Source organism: Rutidosis leptorrhynchoides, chromosome 1 (genome assembly GCF_046630445.1).
Source record: "Rutidosis leptorrhynchoides isolate AG116_Rl617_1_P2 chromosome 1, CSIRO_AGI_Rlap_v1, whole genome shotgun sequence".
Lineage (NCBI taxonomy): Eukaryota > Viridiplantae > Streptophyta > Magnoliopsida > Asterales > Asteraceae > Rutidosis > Rutidosis leptorrhynchoides.
The window spans coordinates 597,580,856-597,595,083 of NC_092333.1; the positions used below are offsets into that span (position 1 = coordinate 597,580,856).

General features: G+C 33.9%; 1 pseudogene; it reads left to right on the top strand.

The window, feature by feature from the left end:
- Positions 1-1,474: 1,474 nt before the first annotated feature.
- Positions 1,475-10,493, top strand: LOC139847249 (mediator of RNA polymerase II transcription subunit 17-like; annotated as a pseudogene).
- The last annotated feature ends 3,735 nt before the right edge of the window (positions 10,494-14,228 follow it).

Consider the following 14,228-nt stretch of genomic DNA (forward strand, 5'->3'; position numbering starts at 1 on the left):
AATCAAGAATAGAGATCTAAACAAGGGCTGACTTCGTTCAGCTGCTACGATCTCTATACAAATCTAAAAGATGGGTAGTAAGTGGATATGGCTCCTTATGTGAGTTCTCCAACCACTGACCAATTTTCAGAACCAAACTCGTCTTCGTTTGACCGTGGTGACGGTTTAAGTGCGAGTAGGTCAGAAATTTCAGTACAACGTTACAAAGGTGTAGTGACTTTCGGAAGGCTATAAATCCTAAACTGTAAATCGGATTAAGACGAGTCCTAAATGAAAAGTCATCTACTCGAACCGAAAAATCTGGAATTCACATTTTCCAGTAGCCCAGGTGAATGATCAGGCCTAAAAAATAGTAAGCAATGTGCTCCGGTGGGTTCTTGGTGCTTGATGTTCATCACGGTTCTCATCCTTGATGCTTGTAGCTTCAAGTGTACAACTCGTTGATGTGTTTGCATCACCTTAACCAAGTTTTGACCATCATGACACTAGTGTATGTCTAATATAAATAGCACAACTCATTTAAGGGTTGTAAGAAGGTTGATGAACCAAAGTTACATCAAGATCTTAGATCCGACACATACATGAGTTCTAATAGTAATATTAAGCTATAAACTTGAATGTAAACTAAATAAACAAGATCTTAAGTTGTAGAACTTAGATCTTAGTTAGATCTTGAAGATCCTAGACTAAAAAGTCTAGATCTAGTGTTCTTAAGTTAAACCCTAAGTTATAGAACTTGAATCTTTACTTTAATAAAACCATAAGTTATGAAACTTAGATTTTAATCTTGTAGAATGTATATAAGCTTATAAGCTTTTATTTTAGCCAAAATTAGAAGACCATAACCTGTAGAAACTTAGATCTAACATAAGTGCATAAAGTTATAACTAGAAAGTTTAACTTCCATGTTCTTAAACTTACAAAGTTTAAACTTTAGTTTCAAGAAAAAATGAGATCAAGTTTAACTAGTAATACTTGACCAAAATAATAAAGTCACGAATTTAAATACATACAAAAAGAAGAAATAAATTAAAGCTACAAGTAACAAGTTCATGTTTGTTTCATACTTAAGGAGATTCAAGTCAAAGCTTGGATCTTAAGACAATAAACCTTAAGTTTCCAAAACATGAACTCAAGTAAGATCTTAAAGCTTATGAACTTTAGATCTTTATAATATTTCAAGTGTAGAACCATAAGCTAACAAGCTTAGATCCTTGTTCTTGTTTCCTCATCAAACAAAGGATGGAAGAAGCAAGATTACATGAAGATACAAACTATAAAGTTTGATCTTTAACAACAAACAACAACAAGTATGATGATGATGAACTTGGTGGTTTCAAAGAGAGAAAGAAGAAAGAAAGAAAATATTTTACTTACAATTTAGAGAGAAAAAGTCTAGAGAAAAGAAGTGGTGTAAGTATGATGTGTGTAAAATGAAGTTCAAACTAGCATATAAGTAACAAAAAAAGGAAAAATGGATCTCCCTCTCCCTTGCTCAAAACCGTCAGCCTTAGGGGCTCCAAAAGAGGGTAGTCAACTTTCATCTTTCATGTGTGGGAGGGTGGTGTTTGCTAGGAAAGTGTATAAGTCAAATACATGGGAAAGAGGTGCATGCATGCTTGAAACATCTTTGTCTCCTCACTTAACTAATTAATCTTGTTTATCCTTAATAAATCACTAGCATAAAAATGGGCTCACTAATTAATCCATTAAGTGGTGTAGGGTGGGCCTTGATAGTCCAAGTCTAATAACATAAGCCCATGTATAAGTATGCAACAATTTAGTAAAAAGACCAAGTAATTAACTACTTACATTAGTTAATTAGGAATAATTAATAATAATTAATTATGAACGTAAATAATATTCGAAATATTATTGTGAAAAGCACGTGTCGAAAAGACGAGTCGAGACATGGATAGTCAATTACGGTGACAAGAAAAATGTATAAGAATACATTTATTAACACGCAAGTATTAATAATAAATATTAATAATATAAGTTGGAAAATCCAGGGTCGTTACACATTATTCAAAATAACATAAGTTGCGAATGCAAAATAAAAGTTCAATGATTGAGACATCTCTAAGTAATGCAGCGGAAGTCTAATACAGCGAGTCTGTAACAGCAAGTCTATAACACCAAGACAGCAAGTCTAACAGCGGAAGCAACAACGTCTATAGTTTGTTTGTAATCAGTAATGTAATGTAGACCACGAGATTTCGTATTCAAACAGTATGAAAAGTATATTCTTATCCGTGGGCACCAGGTAACTAACTTAACGTAATATTACCCCCCTAAAAGTACACTTGGCGAGTGCATCTGTTTACGAAGTATTAAACATCCGTTGAATGCTAGCGCGACTAGCCCGAGTGGGGATGTCAAACCCTATGGATCTATATCTAAGATTCGCATTAACCGGTTAATAAACCAATGACTAAACGTTACCGAGCTAAGGGGAATCTTTGTGCCGTTATGTCACCCACACATATATAAAGTTTAAGTACTCGTGTCTAGTATGTAAAACATAAAAAGCGCATGTATTCTCAGTCCCAAAAATAGTAAAGTAAAAAGGAAAGCTATAACTTACAGTGAATAAGCAGTAAAAGTTGATATGAAAAGTATGCAGGTAGTAAGTCGGTCCGAAAGGTCGTCAACCTAAGTCAAAGGTCACTAAGTCAGTATATTGTCCACAAAAGTTTAAAAGTGAATAAATTAAGTCTTAAGTATCATCATCATCATCATCATCATCATTCGTAAAAGCTAAAGTAAGTTTTCAACAAGAATAGAGATCGAAACAAAAGACTGAGTTTGGACAGCTGCTACGACCTCTATACAAACCGAAAAGATGCGTGGTTAGTGACCAAGGCTCCGTATGTGAGTCCTCTAATCGTTATCCAATTTTCAGATCCTAACTCGATTTCGTTTGACCGTGGCGACGGTTTAAGCGCGAGTAGGTCAGAATTTTCAGCACGTCGTTACAAAGGCGTAGTGATTTTCGGAAGGCTATAAATCCTAAACCGTATATCGGATTTAGGCGAGTCCTAAACGAAAAGTCATCTACTCGAAACGAACTATCTGAAAATCACTTTTTCAGAAGTCCTAGGAGTCTGATCAGACCCCGAAAAACAGCAAACAAGTGCTCCGGTGGGTTTCTTGGTGCTTGATGCTCATCACGGTTCTCATCCTTGATGCGTGTAAGCTTCAAGTGTACAACTCTTTGATGTTTTAACATCACTTTGACTAAGTTTCAACCATCAACACACAATGTCAATACTAAGCAAGAATACAACTCACTTAAGAGTTTTAGAAGGATGATGAACCAATGTTACATCATGTTCTTAGTCTTAATACAAATACAAGTTCTATCTACAACTAAAGCTACAAACTTTCATTCAATCAAACAAGTAAGAACATAAATTTGATCAAACAAAGTAATGGAACCCTAAGCTAGAGAGCTTGGATCATTTTAAAAAAAGTTATGAGATTTCAAAGCTAGAAAGCTTGAATCTTTTATGTTCTTGAAGATCTTTAAAGCAAAAGGCTAGATCTTCAAGTTCCATGAAGATCATAAACACAAGTTTTGATCTTTTAACAAAATAAAAGAGATCATAAGTTAGAAAACTTAGATCCAACAAAAGTAATGAAGATTCAAAGCTAAAAAGCTTGAATCTTGAATGTTCTTGAAGATCTTTAAAGCATGAAGCTAGATCTTCAAGTTTCATGAAGATCATAAACATAAGTTTTGATCTTTTAGCAAAAATAAAGTGATCTTAAGCTATAAAGCCTAGATCCATCAAAGTAATGAAGATTCAAAGTTAGAAAGCATGAATCTTTAATGTTCTTGAAGGATTCAAATCAAAGTTTGAATCTACAAGATATAACAAGATCAAAAAGCTAACAAGCTTGATGTTATAAAGATGATGATGATGTCGTGATTTAGAGGAGGAGGAGGAGGAGAAGAAGAAGAAGAAGAAGAAGAAGAAGAAGAAGAAGAAGAAGAAGAAGAAGAAGAAGAAGAAGAAGAAGAAGAAGAAGAAAATTTAAAACTTACAATTTTTAGAGTGAGAAAGACTAGAGAGAAAATTAGAAAGTAAGTGTGTGTAAAATGAGGATGAGATCAAGTGTAAAATGGATGATAATAGCTTGGTATTTGTAGTGGTGATGGGTGGTGGTGGCCGTAGGGTTGGGGGGGGGACAAGGGGACACCTTTTTACTTTTTGGTTAGTGGTGGTCTAAAGGTGGTGCTTATTGTTAGGATCCCATGCAACATTTGTGATAATGGTTAGCAAAAATGCTAGTATGTTGGCTCTTATAAATGGGCTTTTGTCCTACATCTTAGTGGGTCATAATCCATTTAAAATTGGGCTAATTAAATGGTCCATTAGCTAGAGTAGGTGGGCTAAAGTCCAACAAGGTAGAAAGTCCAACAAGACTAACTAGTGAGCATAAGTAAATTACTAAGCGTAATTAAGCAACCAATAACCCAAGTAATTGTTATTAGGAAATAACAATTAGTATTACGTAGTCGTAATATTCCAATTACGGCAAAAGTTAAACGTGTACCAAAACATATAGCTCATTCTAAACGTCAAGTGACACTAACGGTCATAAAAGCATTCGGGGATCAAGTTAAGTAACTAAGTACTTAATGGCACATTGTATGGTATTAACGAAAGTAATTAAGCATGAAATAAGATCCCAGAATATAAACCAACACAGTACGCACAAATACGTAGTTTCATGAAAGTAACAGGCAAAAAAGTAAGTCAAAAAAGTCGGGTCATTACAGGAATCAACCTCGAAGAAGGGAGCCTAGGAGCGTAATTTGGCTCGTGTTCCATAGTCAATGCTAAAATTCCAGCTTCAAGCGTTCTGCAGTTCATAATCATATTATGAAAAACGAGGCGTGGAAAAACGGAGAGTCAGATTTTAATATAATTCTATCATTAATAAAACCATCATTTAAGGGTTCATAGTGGATGTGACAATCATCGTGTTCTCACAAACATTACTACAAACATTACTACAAGTGCCTCATCATTTAAGGGGTTCATAGTGGTTGTCTTCATTTCACTTGTGACATCATCATCTACTCATGATGATGGTGGAGAAAGTGAAGACGGAACTGCAGTCATACCAATGATTGATGGTGATGAAAACCAAAAACTTCATTTCTACCGAACAGAATTAGTTCCAAAATTTTTTCGAAACTTCATGAATACGTGTTTTTAAGAGCAAAGAATGGGTCAGTTTTTGGTCTAACTGCCAAAAGACGTATCAAACATTTTGGGTCATTTTTGCGTGTCTCTCGCTCACCAAATGTTCTTTTATAAAGTTCTAGTGAAAGTAGAAGAGCTGGTAATAACCTTTTCCCTATACTCGGGGTTATTAACCATCACTAGATAGCCCAAGTGGTTAGGGCCCTCAGTTCTTTGCAAGAGGTCTCAAGTTCGAATCCTATGTAAGAAAGTATATTTACTGGTGGTGAGGGATGGTTTCGAAACAGCCAGAGAGTAATCCTGCTAGGCTGCGTACATTTGAGTATGGAGTCGGATTACTCACCCTCCCGGATAGCCCGAACAGGGAATACCTTTTACCTTTTTACCTCTACTCTGGGTTATTAATAAAAGAGTAAATTACACCGATAGTCCTTATGGTTTCGCTTGACAATTCCAGTGGCAGTCCCTGTGGTTTTACTGAAATTATATCAATCGTCCTTATCTTTCAAAAATTACATTAATTGTCATGACTTATATTAAAGTGTACGTTAATGGTCTCCGACTTATTCAAAATGTGAATTAATACGAGGGACCATGAACGTACACTTTTATGTAAGTCAAGGACGATCAATGTAATTTTTAAAAGATAAAGACGATTAATACAATTTCATTAAAATTACAAAGAAGACCGCTGTAATTTTCAAAAGATAAGGACGATGTAAACTACAAGGACTATTGGTGTAATTTACTCTTAATAAAAGTTAACCAACTTTGGATTGATGTCTGCTTTGCACTTATTAAAGTTGCTTATCTTGTTATGCCATAACTCCTTATTTTATCTTCTCAATGATGCATATAGGCTAGTAATGTATCATATGTTCATTTGGTGTCTCATCCCACGTGGCATTCTCGAACATCTTCATGGACACTGGTTGTCGATGTTCCTCAGTGGCTCAGTCCATTCTTCATACCTAGGCAATAGAGAAGAACGCTATATCGCAATTTCAAACTAAATTGGTTGTAAATGATAATGTCATCAATATAGAAGGCGACGGGGCTCCAAATGTAGTAGGCCTCTTTAAAGGGAAGTCTGAAAACAGCTCGTCTATCAACAGATATAAATGCAATCTCGCAGATCTGCGTGAAATGTCCCGTTCTTATTGATTAAAAACGTTCCATATTAATTGATTTCGTTGCGAGGTTTTGACCTCTATATGAGACATTTTTCAAAGACTGCATTCATTTTTAAAACAAATCATAACCTTTATTTCATAAATAAAGGTTCAAAAAGCTTTACGTAGATTATCAAATAATGATAATCTAAAATATCCTGTTTACACACGACCATTACATAATGGTTTACAATACAAATATGTTACATCGAAATCAGTTTCTTGAATGCAGTTTTTACACAAAATCATACAAACATGGAATCCAAATCTTGTCCTTATTTTAGTATGCAACAGCGGAAGCTCTTAGTATTCACCTGAGAATAAACATGCTTTAAACGTCAACAAAAATGTTGGTGAGTTATAGGTTTAACCTATATATATCAAATCGTAACAATAGACCACAAGATTTCATATTTCAATACGCATCCCATACATAGAGATAAAAATCATTCATATGGTGAACACCTGGTAACCGACATTAACAAGATGCGTATATAAGAATATCCCCATCATTCCGGGACACCCTTCGGATATGATATAAATTTCAAAGTACTAAAGCATCCGGTACTTTGGATGGGGTTTGTTAGGCCCAATAGATCTATCTTTAGGATTCGCGTCAATTAGGGTGTCTGTTCCCTAATTCTTAGATTACCAGACTTAATAAAAAGGGGCATATTCGATTTCGATAATTCAACCATAGAATGTAGTTTCACGTACTTGTGTCTATTTTGTAAATCATTTATAAAACCTGCATGTATTCTCATCCCAAAAATATTAGATTTTAAAAGTGGGACTATAACTCACTTTCACAGATTTTTACTTCGTCGGGAAGTAAGACTTGGCCACTGATTGATTCACGAACCTATAACAATATATACATATATATCAAAGTATGTTCAAAATATATTTACAACACTTTTAATATATTTTGATGTTTTAAGTTTATTAAGTCAGCTGTCCTCGTTAGTAACCTACAACTAGTTGTCCACAGTTAGATGTACAGAAATAAATCGATAAATATTATCTTGAATCAATCCACGATCCAGTGTATACGTATCTCAGTATTGATCACAACTCAAACTAAATATATTTTGGAATCAACCTCAACCCTGTATAGCTAACTCCAACATTCACATATAGAGTGTCTATGGTTGTTCCGAAATATATATAGATGTGTCGACATGATAGGTCAAAACATTGTATACGTGTCTATGGTATCTCAAGATTACATAATATACAATACAAGTTGATTAAGTTATGGTTGGAATAGATTTGTTACCAATTTTCACGTAGCTAAAATGAGAAAAATTATCCAATCTTGTTTTACCCATAACTTCTTCATTTTAAATCCGTTTTGAGTGAATCAAATTGCTATGGTTTCATATTGAACTCTATTTTATGAATCTAAACAGAAAAATTATAGGTTTATAGTCAGAAAAATAAGTTACAAGTCGTTTTTGTAAAGGTGGTCATTTCAGTCGAAAGAACGACGTCTAGATGACCATTTTAGAAAACATACTTCCACTTTGAGTTTAACCATAATTTTTGGATATAGTTTCATTTTCATAACAAAAATCATTTTCCCAGAATAAAAACTTTTAAATCAAAGTTTATCATAGTTTTTAATTAACTAACCCAAAACAGCCCGCGGTGTTACTACGACGGCGTAAATCCGGTTTTACGGTATTTTTCGTGTTTCCAGGTTTTAAATCATTAAGTTAGCATCTCATATAGATATAGAACATGTGTTTAGTTGATTTTAAAAGTCAAGTTAGAAGGATTAACTTTTATTTGCGAACAAGTTTAGAATTAACTAAACTATGTTCTAGTGATTACAAGTTTAAACCTTCGAATAAGATAGCTTTATATGTATGAATCGAATGATGTTATGAACATTATTACTACCTCAAGTTCCTTGGATAAACCTACTAGAAATTAGAAAAATAGATCTAGCTTCAAAGGATCCTTGGATGGCTTGAAAGTTCTTGAAGCAGAATCATGACACGAAAACAATTTCAAGTAAGATTTCCACTCGAAATAAGATTGTTATAGTTATAGAAATTGAATTAAAGTTTGAATATGATTATTACCTTGTATTAGAAAGATAAACTACTATAAGTAACAAAGGTTTCTTGATCTTGTATGATTATTTGGAATGGATTTAGAAAACTTGGAAGTAAACTTGCAATCTTGGAAGTATTCTTGATTTTATGAAACTAGAACTTTTGGAATTTATGAAGAACACTTGGAACTTGAAGATAGAACTTGAGAGAGATCAATTAGATGAAGAAAATTGAAGAATGAAAGTGTTTGTAGGTGTTTTTGGTCGTTGGTGTATGGATTAGATATAAAGGATATGTAATTTTGTTTTCATGTAAATAAGTCATGAATGATTTCTCATATTTTTGTAATTTTATGAGATATTTCATGCTAGTTGCCAAATGATGGCTCCCACATGTGTTAGGTGACTCACATGGGCTGCTAAGAGCTGATCATTGGAGTGTATATACCAATAGTACATACATCTAAAAGCTGTGTATTGTACGAGTACGAATACGGGTGCATACGGGTAGAATTGTTGATGAAACTGAACGAGGATGTAATTGTAAGCATTTTTGTTAAGTAGAAGTATTTTGATAAGTGTCTTGAAGTCTTTCAAAAGTGTATGAATACATATTAAAACACTACATGTATATACATTTTAACTGAGTCGTTAAGTCATCGTTAGTCGTTACATGTAAACGTTATTTTGAAACCTTTAGGTTAACGATCTTGTTGAATGTTGTTAACCCATTATTTATTATAACAAATGAGATGTTAAATTGTTATATTATCATGATATTATGATATATAATATATCTTAGTATGATATATATACAGTTAAATGTCGTTACAACGATAATCGTTACATATATGTCTCGTTTCGAAATCATTAAGTTAGTAGTCTTATTTTTACATATGTATTTCATTGTTAATACACTTAATAATATATTTACTTATCATTTAACATAATTAACCAAGTGTATCAATATCTTAATATGATTCATATGTACCTAGTAAGACGTTGTTATAACGATAATCGTTATATATATCGTTTTCGAGTTTTTTAAATTAATAGTCTCATTTTTATGTATATAACTCATTGTTAAAATACCTAATGAGATACATACTTATAATAAAATCAATGTTAACTATATATATAACCATATATATGTCATCGTATAGTTTTTACAAGTTTTAACGTTCGTGAATCACCGATCAACTTGGGTGGTCAATTGTCTATATGAAACCTATTTCAATTAATCAAGTCTTAACAAGTTTGATTGCTTAACATGTTGGAAACACTTAATCATGTAAATAACAATTTCATTTAATATATATATAAATATAAATATGGAAAAGTTCGGGTCACTACACTGCGTATCATACTTCTACAGCATGTATACGTTTAAGTGACCCACAACGTACTTATTTCAACATTGTCCGTGTTTTTTAAAACAGAAATATCTGTACGTAGGTAACAAATTTGGTATCATTGCTGTTTTGCATAGCACTCATTGATTCACTAGTTGACTATTGGCACCTGAAAACCAACTACCATGAATTAAAAGTTTATAATTTTAGATTTTTTGAGACTGCAAATAATGTGTGTTACACCAAACAATAATCTGACCAAAAATTTTCTTTCCCTTTTATTCAATTTTGGATTTCCTTAAATACAGTATAATCACTTTCATTTGATGTTTTTTTTTGGTACGATGTTCTACAACAGGTTGTACGTCAAATTATTCGTTGACTGCATGAAGAATTGAAGCCCTGACTGTGGGAATGAAAGCAAGTCGGGACTTCTTAAGTTTGTCTTTTGAGGTAGAGCAGGGTGAAACGGTAGGTCTAGTGGCACACGTCGATTCATAAAACAGTGAAGGTGGCATATCGTGGTGGCAGGTGGTTGACAACGGAATAACAGATGAATGAATACATGCTTCAAAAAGAGGACTCAGATGGTGAAACAAAGAGATTTTTAGGTCAATTATCTCTAATTGTGTTGTATGCAACATTGTTGGATCTTGTTGCCACGTGCAACAATGGTAGTATCCTTTAACTTATTTACTTTATTGGTCACAAAATTCTATAAAAAATATGTCATATACTCCCTCCGTCCCATTACAAGTGTCCACATACTTTTTGCACACAATTTTAGGAAATTCCACTAACTTCATTCTCCACTAATCAGAAATATTCTCTCTCCAGAATAACCTCTTCTCATTGGTTGAAACACAAAGTGGACACTTGAAATGGGACATCCTAAAATAGAAAGGTGGACACTTGTGGTGGGACGGAGGTAGTAGTATTGTATATTGTTTGCTTACTTGTTTTAGGAATTTTATCTAAAATTATGATATAATATGGGTGGTGGGTTTGGTTGGAAGATAAGAGTGGGGAGTGAGCATGCTATTTGCACCATCTTTATTATGTTTATTTAATATGTAATGTATAGGCTAAAGGAGTTGTATTCATTTACATTCTTAATTTATGACTGGATTTTACAATCACATGTGATTGGATTTGACATGCAGAATCACATTTGATTGGGTTTTACAATCACATGTGATTGACATACAGAATCGCATGTGATTAAATTGAAATCACATGTGATTGACATGCAGAATCACATGTGATTAAATTGAAATCACATGTGATCGACTTTTATCGAATTGTTATACTTCATATGCTTCTTCTTCTTCTTCGTCTGATTAACAACAGATGATGAACACACCTTTTATCAAAACTTAGTTTCGATCAAATTAGCAAATAAAATCGATTGAAACATCTTCTATAAGCAGTGATTTACACAATTCTCGAACAATCTTCAAGCAAACCGCAACATAATTCAGAATCATATGAAGAACTGATGAGTATTTCACCATGAACACTTGAAAATCAAACTTGCAATCTATTGTGTTTTAGAGGTTGAAATCTTCATGAAATATACTCCAAATCCTTTATCAAATGCTCAAAAATCATCAAATCAATCTCAATCATATCATAGATCTCGAATTTGATGGTGAACAATTATGTTGACTCTATATTACGAACGTTGACCACGAAATTCATGCTCATTCTTCATGTTTGGATCTGAAAGTTTGCAGGTAGCTTCACTAGATGAAATGCAACGCTTCTGCAATTTTACTTTTCCTCAAATCATTTTGAAATGATCCAGAGGCCAAAACAGTTAACGTTTTCGAACAACGAAGAACACGAGATCGATCTTCATGAATCTGTTGTTAATTCGAGCAGAGCAATCACGAAGTTTAGGATTCATATATAGAACATATTTCTGAGCAATTACACGAGAAGAATTCACAATTTGAACGTGATGAAAATAATGAACGTACCGTTGAATACATTGAATTGTGTAAATCTGACATAATTTGATCTAAGGAGTGAAATTTATCCCTTAGTCTCAACTTAAATTAAGGATGCAAATGAATATCCGTCATAGGCTAAAGTGGTCTTATTATTTATTCCCAATTCACTTTACCTTGAAAACGAAATGATTTTTAGAACTAAAGTTGCTTCACTTCGAAGTTGTGATGTGGTCCGGCGGTTGGTGATCTGCCTTCAGAGGCGTCTTAGAGGGTGTAGAAGATAGACAATCGTACAGAGCCTAAATTTTAGAAGGATCTAAATTTTAGAAGGGCCAAAAGTTTTGAAAAAATCCCTTATATATACTTGTTTTCATGAAATCAGAATACTTATTTTATTTTAGACTAAATAATAATTGAGTTTAAATAATTAAATATTTTTTGGGACTAATTTTATATATTAAAGGCATGTGGAATAGGTATAAGAAACCTTTAGGTAAAGACTTTGCTATGTTTGTTTTGAGCATTTTTTGTTTTATAGTCACAGTTGTTTAGTAATTTTATTTCGTTATATGTATTGAAACAAATTTACATTTATAGGGCCTATTTTTTTACGTTTACAAGGGCTCATTATTAAGTCTTGCACATGGTCTTATAAATTAAAGACGGTCCTGCATGCCTCCTTTAGGGGATGTCAGGAGTTCGATCCCTGTTAGCTACATATTATAACCCACAATTTCATCCGTGCCATGAAGTACCACCCATGGCACCTTTCTCACATCGTGTTGGGGGGTAAATGGGAGAGGGTTATTACCGTCCATGCCCCATATGGGATTGATGCGTGTTTTCTCCTAGACACGCAGTTGGGGGCGAGTATAGCAACTGCCGGGAGATAATCACGTGGGTGATTAAGTCTCACCTGAGTGATCACCATGATTGTTGTCCAAAAAAAAAAAAAAAGTTGTTTGCCTTCGAAACATTCTTTTACCTTATTTAAAAAATGGCCTCTAGAAAACGAATGGGGGTCCCAATATTATGAAGTTTTGAGAAAAAAATTGCTTCAAAAGGGATGAATTAGAACAAAAGTTAATTCAATTCAAATATAACTATGGTAGTACATCTTTTATGTTCTTATCACTACTTAGTTCGGGGCTAACATACTTTAGGTTCAAATATTCTTTTTATTCTGATGGTAAGTTGTTAAAAGAAGATAAATGAAACTTTTAATAAAATTAAAGCAAAAAATATGCTAACAGATGCAAGTAACGAATCTGGCATTTCTCAACTATAAAACCAACTGTTTCATCATCACTTGGTCATGCACACTATTTACGAATCCCTCAGCAGTTAACCAAACTCAAAATACATGTAATCCAATTTAATCTCCTACAGTGTCCTAAATCCTATTGTTAATTAATAATTAGTGAAAGTCCACTTAAAATGTCTGGTGGAACACCAACTTCTGGTGGGTATATGAGACAGAAACAAAGCTATGACTATGCTTCAAGTGGCGATGATCTTGAAGACGATACTTGTTCGATACAATCATTCTATGTCAGAGTCACCATAGTGGGGTCTAATCCTTTTTTCTTTTTTCTTTTTTTTCTTTTTTTGAAAAGTAATCAAGTCAATTATATTATTATTAAAGCTATAGAAATATACATATACAAGCTACCATGGGGGAGGAAGACTTAGCATGGTCAAACACCACCACAGCAACGCAGACCATCCCACAATATGTTATATTGCTTGTCACTGTACAGACACTACACGAAATTAACAACACACACACACACACACACACACACACTATACTGTGCAGAATGTATAAGCGCAACACAGTGCAGCAGAGGACTAATAGCGATACACATCAGCCCGAATCAATGTTGTTAACACGAGGGAAACCCAGATTACTCGGATTTAGAAGCCATTGATGCTACTCAAGAAGATTTTTATGAGAACGGTTGAAACGCCTTGACTTGAATTTCGCTAACAATCTTTGCAGCCGCCCAAGCCTCACCGCGAAACTCCTTTTGATTCCTATTCTTTCATATGAAATGCGCCGTGACCCACTCTACCGTTTGCCAAATTTTTTTGCCATGTCCCGAAAGGCCATTAATACTTGAACCGCGAAAAACATTATCCAAGCACAAATCAGGTGGCCTGGAAGCCCCCCACCATCTAAACACACCATCCCAAATATCTTTCACAAATTTACAAGTGATAATTGCATGGTCAACCGATTCTACAACATCGTTACACAAAGGGCATAGAACAAAGTCAATATCAATGCCCCGTTTTTCGAGCTCAGATCTAACCGGGATCCTGCTTCTCATAGACCTCCATACGAAGATACCAATCTTTTGAGGGAAAAAACTGTTACAGAGAGTCTCTTGGTTCAAAGAGTTACTAGAGAGGATTAATTCATCAATTTTAGAAGCAACCATTTTCGTGTTATAAACGCCACTGTT